Here is a 13,822-nt window from a genome sequence, read left to right on the forward strand (position 1 = left end):
CCTACACACACACACACACACACACACATACCTTTTTTTTCGCACTATTGGTTAGAGCCTGTAAGTAAGCATTTCACTGTAAGGTCTGTTCGAATACCTGTTGTATTCGGCGCACGTGACAAATAACCTTTGATTTGATTTGAGTATGCGTGTGTGTGAGTTTGAATGCATGCGTGCCTGCCTACCTGTGTGTGTGTGTGTGTGTGTGTGTATGCCTGTGTGTTGCTCCCTGAACCAGAGATGCGGGCTAGGCAGCACTACAATGTTGAGCTTAGAGCTGCTTTGAATGGGTCAGGCTCCACGTATCTCCTGTCTAATCTGCCTGCTCCGGAGAATGCAAAGAAGAGGAAAAATCCATAGTCTTTTTATCCTCCTGTGACCAATGTGGCTGTGAGACAGCAGCCGTGGGAATGGAGACACAGCCAGCCCTGCCTCTGACCTCCATGTGCTCACACCCTGGCCAGGAGATAGAGGCCCACACGGATTGTACAAACACACGCACACACACTCCCTCTCTTTATAGTAATAGGAGGTGAACATTCTGCCAGAGATGAGGAAGAGGATGAGATCTGAATGTACATATACACCACAGGAGGTTGGTGGCACCTTAATTGGGGAGGACTGGTCTGTGGTAATGGCTGGAGAGGAATGAGTGGAATGGTATCAAATACCTCAAACACATGGTTTGGTGCCATTCCATTCGCGTCGTTCCAGCTATTATTATGAGCGGTTGTCCCCTCAGTCTCCACTGCATGAGGTAATACAACAACTGTTTACAACATGTACACATCTAACAAGTAAGGATCTAAATGTCTGATGGGACATACACACGCCTCTCCCATCATCTAAACAGATGAGATGGGAGAGTCGAGAGAGAGAGAGAGAGAGAGAGAGAGAGAGAGAGAGATGGCTAGCTATCTAAGGTGGTGTTCTCCTACACCCTAGCAGTAAGCGCATATTGAGCAGCAATATTGAGCACTCATTGTCCTGAGACAATCCCCTGCTGTAAGACTGAGATGGTGAAGCCGCCTGATATTACCAATAGGGAGGATGTGTCTGTGTATACAGATTTGATGTGTGTAAGACTGGGGGAGGGTTCTGCAGGGGCTTGTATGACTAATGTCTGTGCAGAGTCCTATAATGTGCCCTCCCTCAAGGTGAGGCAGACAGGTAGTGTGTAAGTTGAGTTGGGAGTGTGTAGACCAGGGGGAACATGTGTGTATAAGAGGGGAGTGTGTATTGTGTGTAAGACATGGGGCAGGTTGTTTCAGTAAGAAAGCAGTGCAGAGCGTGGTTTATTCTCCCTCCAGGCCACACAGAGAGGAAGTGATGCATTTGTGTTTACAAACAAGAGCCGTACCAAGTAAAGAAGAGCAAAGCTAACATTCCAACAAACAGACAACTCATATCCATAGAGACCAGCTGAGCTAACTATGGACTGTCTGGAGTTATTAGTGTCATCCATCCATCCATCCATCCATCCATCCATCCATCCATCCATCCATCCATCCAGACAGACAGACAGACAGACAGACAGACAGACAGACAGACAGACAGACAGACAGACAGACAGACAGACAGACAGACAGACAGACAGACAGACAGACAGAGATACGTGCGGCCAGAGTGGTATCTCCTTCTACCGGAGAGTATCTGAGATGGTGAACTCACCTCTCTCCTTTAATAGTCAATGTCCAGAGTAGATGATGATATAGAGCATCACCCAGCACAGAGAGAAAGACAGAAAGACAGAGAGCGAGAGAGAGAGAGAGAGAGAGAGAGAGAGACAGAGAGAGAGACAGAGAGAGAGACAGAGACAGAGACAGAGACAGAGACAGAGAGAGATTGACAGAGAGAGACAGACAGAGCGAGAGAGAGAGAGAGAGACAGAGACAGAGACAGAGACAGACAGATTGACAGAGACAGACAGAGCGAGAGAGAGAGAGAGAGAGAGAGAGAGAGAGAGAGAGAGAGAGAGAGAGAGAGAGAGAGATACAAACACACACAGTGAAAGGTTTCCTTCAGCCCTGAGACTCAGTAAACCATTGTGGTGGGTCTACCATGATTATTTTTTGGTCCTGTGTTTTAACGGCCACCAGACATACAATAGTATGTGGACACCCCTTCAAATGAGTAGATTCGGCTATTTCAGCCACACCCGTTGCTGACCGGTGTATAAAATCGAGCCCACAGCCATGCAGCTTCCATAGACAAACATTGGTAGTAGAACGGCCTTACTGAAGAGCTCAGTGACTTTCAACGTGGCACCGTCATAGGATGCCACCTTTCCAACAGATCAGTTCCTCAAATTTCTGTCCTGCTAGAGCTGCCCCGTCAACTGGTCAACTGTAAGTGCTGTGAAGTGGAAGCGTCTGACAATGCCCCCGTGCACAAAGCGAGGTCCATACAGAAATGTTTTGTCGAGATCGGTGTAGAAGAACTTGACTGGCCTGCACAGAGCCCTGACCTCAACTCCATCGAACACCTTTGAGATGAATTAGAACGCCGACTGCGAGCCAGGCCTAACCGCCCAACATCAGTCCCCGACCTCACTAATGCGCTTGTGGCTGAATGTAAGAAATGTTCCAACATACTTATTTTTTAAAAATGTGACCTTTATATAACTAGGCAAGTCAGTTAAGAACAAATTCTTATTTACAATGACGGCCTACATCGGCCTAACCCGGGCGATGCTAGTGGAAAGCCTTCCCAAAAGAGTGGAGTCTGTTATAGCAGCAAGGGGGAACCAACTCCATATTAATGACCATGACTTTCGAGTGAGATGTTCGACGAGCAGGTGTCTACAGACTTTTGGTAATTTAGTGTATGTCTTGCTCCAATACATGGCAGGCCTTCCCTAGTTGCATGGGAGACAACATGGCCTCCCCATAGCCCCTCTCTCAGTTGAGGACCAGCAAAGCCACTGTTCAAAACAGAGCCTTCCTTCTCCCTCCTCTCTGGAGAGCTCAGTCACTGAGGCTATGGTCTTTAGGGTCTCTCATAGGCTCAGTCAGTCAGTACCCAGTCTATCATTAGAAAACACAAAGAGCATTCTTAAGCCTGGTTAACCAGAACTATGAAAGAGAGGGAGAGAGAAGATAAGTATATACTCCCCCCTCCCGCCCTCCCCTCCACGCGTCCCCCACACCAATAATTTAAAAGTAAGAGCAACTGATGCTTGTAAACACAATGGTTATGTCTGGGCTCAGAGAGGCATGAAGCAGACATACAGGCTCCACCACCCCCGCTCGTCCTGCTCATATAGGCTACCCCTCCCCCTCTCTCTCCTCCCCACTCTCCTCCTCTCTGTTTACCACTCCCTCCTTTTCCTCTCCTCCCCCCTCCTTCACAAAACACACCCTCTTCTTCCCCTCTTCCCTTTCTACCTCTTCCCATCTCTCCCTCCACAAAACACTTCCTCCTCGTCTATCTCCTTCTGTCTCTACCACTCCCTCCTCCCCCTCTCCTTCGGTACCACTCCCTCCTCCCCGTCTCCTTCGGTACCACTCCCTCCATCCATCTCTCTCTACCTCTCCACTCCCCAGGGTCCACAATAGTAACAGGCAGGCACCTCACCAGTCTGTATAGTGATATTCCAGTGGAGATTGTTGTTTTCCATTAGTCATGGTCATAGAAAGGACAGCAGTAGGTCAAAGGGGAAAGGGCATCAGGGCTCTAACTTTCCCTCTCCTGTCCACCACACCTCTCCCTCTCTCCCTTCTGTCCCCCACTCCTCTCCTTCCTGTCCCCCACTCCTCTCACTCCTGTCCCCCACTCCTCTCCCTTTCCCTCTCCTGTCCACCACACCTCTCCCTCTCTCCCTCCTGTCCCCCACTCCTCTCACTCCTGTCCCCCACTCCTCTCCCTTTCCCTCTCCTGTCCACCACTCCTCTCCCTCTCGCACTCCTGTCCCCCACTCCTCTCACTCCTGTCCCCCACAGGGCATCAGGGCTCTAACTTTCCCTCTCCTGTCCACCACACCTCTCCCTCTCTCCTTCCTGTCCCCCACTCCTCTCACTCCTGTCCCCCACTCCTCTCCCTTTCCCTCTCCTGTCCACCACTCCTCTCCCTCTCGCACTCCTGTCCCCCACTCCTCTCACTCCTGTCCCCCACAGGGCATCAGGGCTCTAACTTTCCCTCTCCTGTCCACCACACCTCTCCCTCTCTCCCACCTGTCCCCCACTCCTCTCACTCCTGTCCCCCACTCCTCTCCCTTTCCCTCTCCTGTCCCCCCTCCTGTCCCCCACTCCTCTCCCTCTCTCCCTCCTGCCCCCCACTCCTCTCCCTTTCCTTCTCCTGTCCCCACTCCTGTCCATCTCCCTCCTGTCCCCCACTCCTCTCCCCCTCTCCCTCCTGTCCCCCACTCCTCTCCCACTCTCATTCCTGTCCCCCACTCCTCTCCCTTTCCCTCTCATGCCCCCCCTCCTGTCCCCCCCTCCTCTCCCTCTCTCCCTCTCTCCCTCCTGTCCCCCACTCATCTCCCTCTCCCTCTCATGTCCCCCCTCCTGTAACCCACTCCTCTCCCTCTCTCCCTCCTGTACCCCACTCATCTCCCTCTCTCCCTCATGTCCCCTACTCCTCTCCCTCTCTCCCTCCTGTCCCCCACTCCTCTAAGTCTCTCCATCCTGTCCCCCACTCATCTCCCTCTCTCCCTCCTGTCCCCCACTCCTCTCCCTCTCTCCCTCCTGTCCCCCACTCCTCTCCCTCTCTCAATCCTGTCCCCCACTCCTATCCCTCTCTCCCTCCCTCCTGTCCCCCACTCCTCTCCCTCCTGTCCCCCACTCCTCTTCCTCTCTCCCTCCTGTTCCCCACTCATCTCCCTCTCTCCCTCCTGTCCCCCACTCCTCTCCCTCCCTCCCACCTGTCCCCCACTCCTCTCCCACTCTCACTCTTGTCCCCCACTCCTTTCCCTTTCCCTCTCATTTCCCCACTCCTGTCCCCCACTCCTCTCCCTCTCTCAATCCTGTCCCCCACTCCTATCCCTCTCTCCCTCCCTCCTGTCCCCCACTCCTCTCCCTCCTGTCCCCCACTCCTCTTCCTCTCTCCCTCCTGTCCCCCACTCATCTCCCTCTCTCCCTCCTGTCCCCCACTCCTCTCCCTCCCTCCCACCTGTCCCCCACTCCTCTCCCACTCTCACTCCTGTCCCCCACTCCTCTCCCTTTCCCTCTCATTTCCCCACTCATCTCCCCCACTCCTCTCCCTCTCTCCCTCCTGTCCCCCACTCAACTCCCTCTCTCCCTCCTGTCCCCCACTCCCCTCCCTCCTGTCCCCCACTCCTCTCCCTCTCTCCATCCTGTCCCCCACTCCTCTCCCTCTCTCACTCCTGTCCCCCACTCATCTCCCTCTCTCCCTCATCTCCCCCACTCCTCTCCCTCTCTCCCTCCTGTCCCCCTCACTCCTCTCCCTCTCTCCCTCCTGTCCCCCACTCCTCTAAGTCGCTCCCTCCTGTCCCCCACTCATCTCCCTCTCTCCCTCCTGTCCCCCACTCCCCTCCCTCCTGTCCCCCACTCCTCTCCCTCTCTCCCTCCTGTCCCCCACTCCTATCCCTCTCTCCCTCCCTCCTGTCCCCCACTCCTCTCCCTCTCTCCCTCCTGTCCCCAACTCCTCTCCCTCTCTCTCTCCTGTCCCCCACTCCTCTCCCTCTCTCCCTCCTGTCCCCCACTCCTCTCACTCTCTCAATCCTGTCCCCCACTCCTATCCCTCTCTCCCTCCCTCCTGTCCCCCACTCCTCTCCCTCCTGTCCCCCACTCCTCTTCCTCTCTCCCTCCTGTCCCCCACTCATCTCCCTCTCTCCCTCCTGTCCCCCACTCCTCTCCCTCCCTCCCACCTGTCCCCCACTCCTCTCCCACTCTCACTCCTGTCCCCCACTCCTCTCCCTTTCCCTCTCATTTTCCCACTCCTGTCCCCCACTCCTCTCCCTCTCTCAATCCTGTCCCCCACTCCTATCCCTCTCTCCCTCCCTCCTGTCCCCCACTCCTCTCCCTCCTGTCCCCCACTCCTCTTCCTCTCTCCCTCCTGTCCCCCATTCATCTCCCTCTCTCCCTCCAGTCCCCCACTCCTCTCCCTCCCTCCCACCTGTCCCCCACTCCTCTCCCACTCTCACTCCTGTCCCCCACTCCTCTCCCTTTCCCTCTTATTTCCCCACTCATCTCCCCCACTCCTCTCCCTCTCTCCCTCCTGTCCCCCACTCATCTCCCTCTCTCCCTCCTGTCCCCCACTCCCCTCCCTCCTGTCCCCCACTCCTCTCCCTCTCGCCATCCTGTCCCCCACTCCTCTCCCTCTCTCACTCCTGTCCCCCACTCATCTCCCTCTCTCCCTCATCTCCCCCACTCCTCTCCCTCTCTCCCTCCTGTCCCCCTCACTCCTCTCCCTCTCTCCCTCCTGTCCCCCACTCCTCTAAGTCTCTACCTCCTGTCCCCCACTCATCTCCCTCTCTCCCTCCTGTCCCCCACTCCCCTCCCTCCTGTCCCCCACTCCTCTCCCACTCTCACTCCTGTCCCCCACTCCTCTCCCTTTCCCTCTCATTTCCCCACTCATCTCCCCCACTCCTCTCCCTCTCTCCCTCCTGTCCCCCACTCATCTCCCTCTCTCCCTCCTGTCCCCCACTCCCCTCCCTCCTGTCCCCCACTCCTCTCCCTCTCGCCATCCTGTCCCCCACTCCTCTCCCTCTCTCACTCCTGTCCCCCACTCATCTCCCTCTCTCCCTCATCTCCCCCACTCCTCTCCCTCTCTCCCTCCTGTCCCCCACTCTTCTCCCTCTCTCCCTCCTGTCCCCCACTCCTCTCCCTCCCTCCCTCCTGTCCCCCACTCCTCTCCCTCTTTCCCTCCTCTCCCTCTCTCCCTACTGTTCCCCACTCCTCTCCCTCTCTCCCTCCTGTCCCCAATTCCTCTCCCTCTCTCCCTCCTGTCCCCCACTCCTCTCCCTCTCTCCCTCCTGTCCCCAACTCCTCTCCCTCCCTCCCTCCTGTCCCCCACTCCTCTCTCTCTTTCCCTCCTGTCCCCCACTCCTCTCCATCTCTCTCCCTCATGTCCCCCACTCCTCTCCCTCTCTCCCTCCTGTCCCCTACTCTTCTCCCTCTCTCCCTCCTGTCCCCCACTCCTCTCCCTCTCTCCCTCTTGTCCCCCACTCATCTCCCTCTCTCCCTCCTGTCCCCCACTCCTCTCCCTCCTGTCCCCCACCCCTCTCCCTCTCTCCCTCCTGTCCCCCACTCCTATCCTTCTCTCCCTCGCTCCTGTCCCCCACTCCTCTCCTTCCTGTTTCCCAACTCCTCTCCCTATCTCCATCCTGTCCCCCATCCCTCTCCCTCTCTCCCTCCTGTCCCCCACTCCTCTCCCTCTCTCCCTCCTGTCCCCCACTCATCTCCCTTTCTCCATCCTGTCCCCCACTCCTCTCCCTCCCTCCCTCCTGTCCCCCACTCCTCTCCCTCTTTCCCTCCTGTCCCCCACTCCACTCCCTTTCTCCCTCCTGTCCCCCACTCCTCTCCCTCTCTCCCTCCCGTCCCCCACTCTTCTCCCTCTCTCGCTCCTGTCCCCCACTCATCTCCCTCTCTCCCTCCTGTCCCCCACTCCTCTCCCTCCCTCCCTCCAGTCCCCCACTCCTCTCCCTCTTTCCCTCCTGTCCCCCACTACTCTCCCTCTCTCCCTCCTGTCCCCCACTCCTCTCCCTTTTTCCCTCCTGTCCCCCACTCCTCTCGCTCTCTCCCTCCTGTCCCCCACTCCTCTCCCTCTCTCCCTCTCTCCCTCCTGTCCCCAACTCCTCTCCCTCTCTCCCTCCTGTCCCCCACTCCTCTCCCTCTCTCCCTCCTGTCCGGCAGCTAGATAGCCATGTCCCACTCCTCTCCCTCTCTCCCTCCTATCCCCACTCCTCTCCCTCTCTCCCTCCTGTCCCCCACTCCTCTCCCTCTCTCTCCCTCCTGTCCCCCTCTCCTCTCCATCCTATCCCTCTCACCCTCCCACCTGTCCCCCACTCCTCTCCCTCTCTCCCTTCTTTCCCCCACTACCTCTCCCTCTCTCTCTCCTGTCCCCCACTCCTCTCCCTCTCTCCCTCCTGTCCCCCACTCTTCCTCCCTCTATCCCTCCTGTCCCCCACTCCTCTCCCTCCCTCCCTCCCTCCTGTCCCCCACTCCTCTCCCTCTTTCCCTCCTGTCCCCCCACTCCTCTCCCTCTCTCCCTACTGTTCCCAACTCCTCTCCCTTTTTCCCTCCTGTCCCCCACTCCTCTCCCTCTCTCCCTCCTGTCCCCCACTCCTCTCCCTCTCTCCCTCCTGTCCCCAACTCCTCTCCCTCTCTCCCTCCTGTCCCCCACTCCTCTCCCTCCCTCTCTCCTGTCCCCCACTCCTCTCGCTCTTTCCCTCCTGTCCCCCACTCCTCTCCCTCTCTCCCTCATGTCCCCCACTCCTCTCCCTCTCTCCCTCCTATCCCCCACTCCTCTCCCTCTCTCCCTCCTGTCCACCATTCCTCTCCCTCTCTCCCTCCTGTCCTCCACTCTCTCCCTCTCTCCCTCCTGTCCCCTACTCTTCTCCTCTCTCCCTCCTGTCCCCCACTCCTCTCCCTCTCTCCCTCCTGTCCCCCACTCATCTCCTCTCTCCCTCCTGTCCCCCACTCCTCTCCCTCCTGTCCCCCACCCCTCTCCCTCTCTCCCTCCTGTCCCCCACTCCTGTCCTTCTCTCCCTCCCTCCTGTCCCCCACTCCTCTCCTTCCTGTTTCCCAACTCCTCTCCCTCTCTCCATCCTGTCCCCCATTCCTCTCCCTCTCTCCCTCCTGTCCCCCACTCCTCTCCCTCTCTCCCTCCTGTCCCCCACTCATCTCCCTCTCTCCATCCTGTCCCCCACTCCTCTCCCTTCTCCCTCCTGTCCCCCACTCCTCTCCCTCTCTCCCTCCCGTCCCCCACTCTTCTCCCTCTCTCGCTCCTGTCCCCCACTCATCTCCCTCTCTCCCTCCTGTCCCCCACTCCTCTCCCTCCCTCCCTCCAGTCCCCCACTCCCTCTCCCTCTTTCCCTCCTGTCCCCCACTACTCTCCTCTCTCCCTCCTGTCACCCCACTCCTCTCCCTTTTTCCCTCCTGTCCCCCAACTCCTCTCCCTCTCTCCCTCCTGTCCCCCACTCCTCTCCCTTTCTCCCTCCTGTCCCCCACTCCTCTCCCGCTCTCCCTCCCGTCCCCCACTCTTCTCCCTCTCTCGCTCCTGTCCCCCACTACTCTCCCTCTCTCCCTCCTGTCCCCCACTCATCTCCCTCTCTCCCTCCTGTCCCCCACTCCTCTCCCGCTCTCCCTCCCGTCCCCCACTCATCTCCCTCTCTCCCTCCTGTCCCCCACTCCTCTCCCTCCCTCCCTCCAGTCCCCCACTCCTCTCCCTCTTTCCCTCCTGTCCCCCACTACTCTCCCTCTCTCCCTCCTGTCCCCCACTCCTATCCCTCTCTCACTCCTGTCCCCCACTCCTCTCCCTCTCTCCCCTCCTGTCCCCCACTCCTCTCCCTCTCTCCCTCCTGTCCCCTACTCTTCTCCCTCTCTCCCTCCTGTCCCCCACTCCTCTCCCTCCCTCCCTCCTGTCCACCACTCATCTCCCTCTCTCCCTCCTGTCCCCCACTCCTCTCCCTACTGTCCCCACCACTCTCCCTCGCTCCATCCTGTCCCCCACTCCTATCCTTCTCTCCCTGTCTCCTGTCCCCCACTCCTCTCCCTCTCTCCATCCTGTCCCCCACTCCTCTCCCTCCCTCCCTCCTATCCCCCACTCCTCTCCCTCTTTCCCTCCTGTCCCCCACTCCACTCCCTTTCTCCCTCCTGTCCCCCACTCCTCTCCCTCTCTCCCTCGCGTCCCCCACTCTTCTCCCTCTCTCGCTCCTGTCCCCACTCATCTCCCTCTCTCCCTCCTGTCCCCCACTCCTCTCCTTCCTGTCCCCAACTCCTCTCCCTCTCTCCATCCTGTCCCCCACTCCTCTCACTCTCTCCCTCCTGTCCCCCACTCCTCTCCCTCTCTCCCTCCTGTCCCCCACTCATCTCCCTCTCTCCATCCTGTCCCCACTCCTCTCCCTCTTTCCCTCCTGTCCCACACTCCTCTCCCTCTCTCCCTCCTGTCCCCACTCCTCTCCCTCCCTCCTGTCCCCCACTCCTCTCTCTCTTTCCCTCCTGTCCCCCACTCCTCTCCCTCTCTCCCTCCTGTCCCCCACTCCTCTCCCTCTCTCCCTACTATCCCCCACTCCTCTCCCTCTCTCCCTCCTGTCCCCCACTCCTCTCCTCTCTCCCTTTTGTCCTCCACTCCTCTCCCTCTCTCCCTCTGTCCTCCACTCCTCTCCCTCTCTCCCTCCTGTCCCCCACTCCTATCCCTCTCTCACTCCTGTCCCCCACTCCTCTCCCTCTCTCCCTCCTGTCCCCCACTCCTCTCCCTCTCTCCCTCCTGTCCCCTACTCTTCTCCCCTCTCTCCCTCCTGTCCCCCACTCCTCTCCCTCCCTCCCTCCTGTCCACCACTCATCTCCTCTCTCCCTCCTGTCCCCCACTCCTCTCCCTACTGTCCCACCACTCTCCCTCGCTCCATCCTGTCCCCACTCCCATCCTTCTCTCCCTGTCTCCTGTCCCCCACTCCTCTCCCTCTCTCCATCCTGTCCCCCACTCCTCTCCCTCCCTCCCTCCTATCCCCCACTCCTCTCCCTCTTTCCCTCCTGTCCCCCACTCCACTCCCTTTCTCCCTCCTGTCCCCCACTCCTCTCCCTCTCTCCCTCGCGTCCCCCACTCTTCTCCCTCTCTCGCTCCTGTCCCCCACTCATCTCCCTCTCTCCCTCCTGTCCCCCACTCCTCTCCTTCCTGTCCCCAACTCCTCTCCCTCTCTCCATCCTGTCCCCCACTCCTCTCACTCTCTCACTCCTGTCCCCCACTCCTCTCCCTCTCTCCCTCCTGTCCCCCACTCATCTCCCTCTCTCCATCCTGTCCCCCACTCCTCTCCCTCTTTCCCTCCTGTCCCACACTCCTCTCCCTCTCTCCCTCCTGTCCCCACTCCTCTCCCTCCCTCCTGTCCCCCACTCCTCTCTCTCTTTCCCTCCTGTCCCCCACTCCTCTCCCTCTCTCCCTCTGTCCCCCACTCCTCTCCCTCTCTCCCTACTATCCCCCACTCCTCTCCCTCTCTCCCTCCTGTCCCCCACTCCTCTCCCTCTCTCCCTCCTGTCCTCCACTCCTCTCTCCTCTCTCCCTCCTGTCCCCCACTCCTATCCCTCTCTCACTCCTGTCCCCCACTCCTCTCCTCTCTCCCTCCTGTCCCCCACTTCCTCTCCCTTTTTCCCTCCTGTCCCCCACTCCTCTCCCTCTCTCCCTCCTGTTCCCTAATCCTCTCCCTCTCTCCCTCCTGTCTCCCTTTCCCTCTCCCTTTCCCTCTCCTGTCCCCCTCCTGTCCCCCACTCCTCTCCCTCTCTCCCTCCTGTCCCCCACTCCTCTCCCTCTCTCCCTCCTGTCCCCCACTCCTCTCCCTCTCTCCCTCCTGTCCCCTACTCATCTCCCTTCTCTCCCTCCTGTCCCCCACTCCTCTCCCTCCTGTCCCCCACCCCTCTCCCTCTCTCCCTCCTGTCCCCCACTCCTATCCTTCTCTCCTTCCCTCCTGTCCCCCACTCCTCTCCTTCCTGTTTCCCAACTCCTCTCCCTCTCTCCATCCTGTCCCCCACTCCTCTCCCTCTCTCCCTCCTGTCCCCCACTCCTCTCCTTCTCTCCCTCCTGTCCCCACTCCTCTCCCTTTCTCACTCCTGTCCCCCACTCCTCTCCCTCTCTCCCTCCTGTCCCCCACTCCTCTCCCTCTCTCCTCCTGTCAACCACTCCTCTCCCTCCTCCCTCCAGTCCCCCACTCCTCTCCCTCTTTCCCTCCTGTCCCCCACTCCTCTCCCTCTCTCCTCCTGTCCCCCACTCCTCTCCCTTTTTCCCTCCTGTCCCCCACTCCTCTTCCTCTCTCCCTCCTGTCCCCCACTCCTCTCCCTCTCTCCCTCCTGTCCCCAACTCCTCTCCCTCTCTCCTCCTGTCCCCCACTCCTCTCCCTCTCTCCCTCCTGTCCCCCACTCCTCTCCCTCTCTCCCTCCTATCCCCCACTCCTCTTCCTCTCTCCCTCCTGTCCCCCACTCCTCTCCCTCTCTCCCTCCTGTCCTCCACTCCTCTCCCTCTCTCCCTCCTGTCCCCCACTCCTCTCCTTCTCTCACTCCTGTCCCCCACTCCTCTCCCTCTCTCCCTCCTGTCCCCCACTCCTCTCCCTCTATCCCTCCTGTCCCCTACTCTTCTCCCTCTCTCCCTCCTGTCCCCCACTCCTCTCCCTCCCTCCCTCCTGTCCCCCACTCATCTCCCTCCCTCCCTCCAGTCCCCCACTCCTCTCCCTCTTTCCCTCCTGTCCCCCACTCCTCTCCCTCTCTCCCTCCTGTCCCCCACTCCTCTCCCTTTTTCCCTCCTGTCCCCCACTCCTCTCCCTCTCTCCCTCCTGTCCCCCACTCCTCTCCCTCTCTCCCTCCTGTCCCCAACTCCTCTCCCTCTCTCCCTCCTGTCCCCCACTCCTCTCCCTCTCTCCCTCCTGTCCCCCACTCCTCTCCCTCCCTCCCTCCTATCCCCCACTCCTCTCCCTCTCTCCCTCCTGTCCCCCACTCCTCTCCCTCTCTCCCTCCTGTCCCCCACTCCTCTCCCTCTCTCCCTCCTGTCCTCCACTCCTCTCCCTCTCTCCCTCCTGTCCCCTACTCTTCTCCCTCTCTCCCTCCTGTCCCCCACTCCTCTCCCTCCCTCCCTCCTGTCCCCCACTCATCTCCCTCTCTCCCTCCTGTCCCCCACTCCTCTCCCTCCTGTCCCCACCCTCTCCCTCTCTCCCTCCTGTCCCCCACTCCTATCCTTCTCTCCCTCCTGTCCCCCACTCCTCTCCCGCTCTCCCTCCCGTCCCCCACTCATCTCCCTCTCTCCCTCCTGTCCCCCACTCCTCTCCCTCCCTCCCTCCTGTCCCCCACTCATCTCCCTCTCTCCCTCCTGTCCCCCACTCCTCTCCCTCCTGTCCCCCACCCTCTCCCTCTCTCCCTCCTGTCCCCCACTCATCTCCCTCTCTCCCTCCTGTCCCCCACTCCTCTCCCGCTCTCCCTCCCGTCCCCCACTCATCTCCCTCTCTCCCTCCTGTCCCCCACTCCTCTCCCTCCCTCCCTCCAGTCCCCCACTCCTCTCCCTCTTTCCCTCCTGTCCCCCACTACTCTCCCTCTCTCCCTCCTGTCCCCCACTCCTATCCCTCTCTCACTCCTGTCCCCCACTCCTCTCCCTCTCTCCCTCCTGTCCCCCACTCCTCTCCCTCTCTCCCTCCTGTCCCCTACTCTTCTCCCTCTCTCCCTCCTTTCCCCCACTCCTCTCCCTACTGTCCCCACCACTCTCCCTCTCTCCATCCTGTCCCCCACTCCTATCCTTCTCTCCCTCCCTCCTGTCCCCCACTCCTCTCCCTCTCTCCATCCTGTCCCCCACTCCTCTCCCTCCCTCCCTCCTGTCCCCCACTCCTCTCCCTCTTTCCCTCCTGTCCCCCACTCCACTCCCTTTCTCCCTCCTGTCCCCCACTCCTCTCCCTCTCTCCCTCCCGTCCCCCACTCTTCTCCCTCTCTCGCTCCTGTCCCCCACTCATCTCCCTCTCTCCCTCCTGTCCCCCACTCCTCTCCTTCCTGTCCCCAACTCCTCTCCCTCTCTCCATCCTGTCCCCCACTCCTCTCACTCTCTCCCTCCTGTCCCCCACTCCTCTCCCTCTCTCCCTCCTGTCCCCCACTCATCTCCCTCTCTCCATCCTGTCCCCCACTCCTCTCCCTCTTTCCCTCCTGTCCCACACTCCTCTCCCTCTCTCCCTCCTGTCCCC

The 13,822-nt window shown here is 59.8% G+C and overlaps 1 protein-coding gene across 1 annotated transcript in view; it reads right to left on the bottom strand.

The window, feature by feature from the left end:
- LOC110506623 (transcription factor Maf-like) overlaps positions 1–13,822 on the bottom strand; it is a 152,691-nt gene that overhangs the window by 110,873 nt on the left and 27,996 nt on the right. The window lies entirely within an intron of this gene.

Source organism: Oncorhynchus mykiss, chromosome 26 (assembly GCF_057628025.1).
Source record: "Oncorhynchus mykiss isolate SJ-2025 chromosome 26, ASM5762802v1, whole genome shotgun sequence".
In the NCBI taxonomy this organism is placed as follows: Eukaryota; Metazoa; Chordata; class Actinopteri; order Salmoniformes; family Salmonidae; genus Oncorhynchus; species Oncorhynchus mykiss.